The sequence below is a fragment of the Arvicanthis niloticus genome, chromosome 14 (genome assembly GCF_011762505.2).
Source record: "Arvicanthis niloticus isolate mArvNil1 chromosome 14, mArvNil1.pat.X, whole genome shotgun sequence".
In the NCBI taxonomy this organism is placed as follows: domain Eukaryota; kingdom Metazoa; phylum Chordata; class Mammalia; order Rodentia; family Muridae; genus Arvicanthis; species Arvicanthis niloticus.
The window spans coordinates 55,761,519-55,763,578 of record NC_047671.1 but is presented as its reverse complement, the minus strand read 5'-3'; positions in this window follow the sequence as shown (position 1 = coordinate 55,763,578).

Genomic DNA, 2,060 nt, shown 5'->3' with positions numbered 1-2,060 from the left:
CCTTACTCCTTCCACCTTAGCTCCTCCTACATATCACCCTTCCTGTTAAAATAAAACTTTTCTCTCAAAATACAGTTAGAGCATAACTATACCAATTTATGTCAGTAAGGTGCAAGATAGACCTAATACCCAGTCCATCATTTTGTTGACTAAGCAAAACCTCTGTCATCTCTCCTAAATAAAAGACTTAGTTCTGAGCCTGGCTTTCCCCACCCCCACCCCACCCCCACCCCCTGCCCCCTTGGCTTTAGAATGAATGTCAGATGAAAACCATCCTCTCAAATCTTTTCTTTCGAAGTAAATAGCAAGGATTGGCTATGAGACTATAAATTTTCACCCCATCAGAAATCCAGAATGACTGAGTTAACTGAAATTATGGGAAACACAAAGCATAGCTTCTAAAACTTAGCCAATTTATAGAGACCGCTGAACACCTGGACAGTCCCTATACTACAGAACGTTGGAGCATCCGATCTTCAGTCTTCTGGCCCAGGATCATCTGACAGACCTGGTGATGCAGAATTATTAAAGGCTGATTACTCTGTATTGGCAGATATAATCAGTTGACTATTCTGCAAGTGTGTCCTTTTCTGGACAGTGATTTGTCTGTAGATGGAAAGAGGCAACTCTTGCCTAGTGGCTGACTCACCACAATTGGAATAACTCCAAAGATGCTCAATTTCTTCTTAGAATCCAAGACAGGAAGCTGTCAGGAGCAGACAGGTCTCTAATCAAAATGAACATTAATACAGAAATGTTTGTCACATCAATTCTGTGGATTTCTGATGTTTTGAAAACCAACTATTTATGTAAGGCAATTTGGACTGTTGTCAACTCCTCTCAGCTATTTCTAAATAAAATATAGAAAACACCCTAACAATAAACTCAAAGCCATGAATTTGCTATAGGCCCTTAACTCACAGGCTACCCATCTCAAATAAGTTAAAAAAGTTAAAGAAGGACTGGGTCTAAGCCTTGTATTCCTAAATGTGTTATACAGGCGCAATGCCTATGATAGTAACAATATTCATCTCACTTTTATATTAATAAGAATCTCGCCAGACAGTGGTGGTGCACGCCTTTAATCCCAGCACTTGGGAGGCAGAGGCAGGCGGATTTCTGAGTTCGAGGCCAGCCTGGTCTACAGAGTGAGTTCCAGGACAGCCAGAGCTACACAGAGAAACCCTGTCTCGAAAAAAAAAAAAAAAAAATAGAATCTCATACCAATGAAAATTAAATTTGAAATCAAAGTAAATTTTGTACCATTTAAAAAATTATAACTTCATCTTAATAACAGTTATACATATTTCTACCAGTAGGTTATGGCTATGCAATAAATCCTAGCTAATCCTCCCTGTTCCAACAAAACCACTACTTTACCCTAGAAAGACAGCCCAATATTAACCACCTTAGTCCCCAAGCCCAGGGAATAGGGGCGCCAACTCTTCATTAACTTCTTCAAGCTGATTATGGGTGTTGAGATATTAGAAGAGGGGTTGGGGGAAGAGTAAATTCATAAGCCTCTGACACTGTGTCTTCACTGCATCCAGCTGAAATTCCAGGACATCAGAGGTTCAAGCAGGTCTGCTCAGCTTGCCTGATGAGTAGATACACCAAGGCTATGTATTCTGCAATATAAAAATTCTCAAAACAAATTTTAGTATCAAGATAATTGTTTGTTTGAATTCTGGAATCTAGTCTTCTGGAGGCCTGCCCCTGTCATGTCTAATCCATATAATTCTGGGAATTTCTATGAGGGTGTGCTCCCACCATCCTCCCATTTTTGCCTTCCTGCTCTCAAATTTCCCAACATCAGGGAATCCAAACTTTAAGGCACCTAGGCCCTCCACTTCCACTGATGCCTAACCCCTTACCCTATTCCCCCACTCCAATTACTATGAGGGTGTGCTCCCAACATACTCTCATTCCCACCTCCCTGCTCTTGCAAGTCCCCAATACTAGGGAATCCAAACTTTCAGGTACCAAGGCTGTCCACTTCCACTGATGCCTGGCAAGGCCACTCTCAACTACCTATACAGATAGAGCCTTTGTGTTCTCAG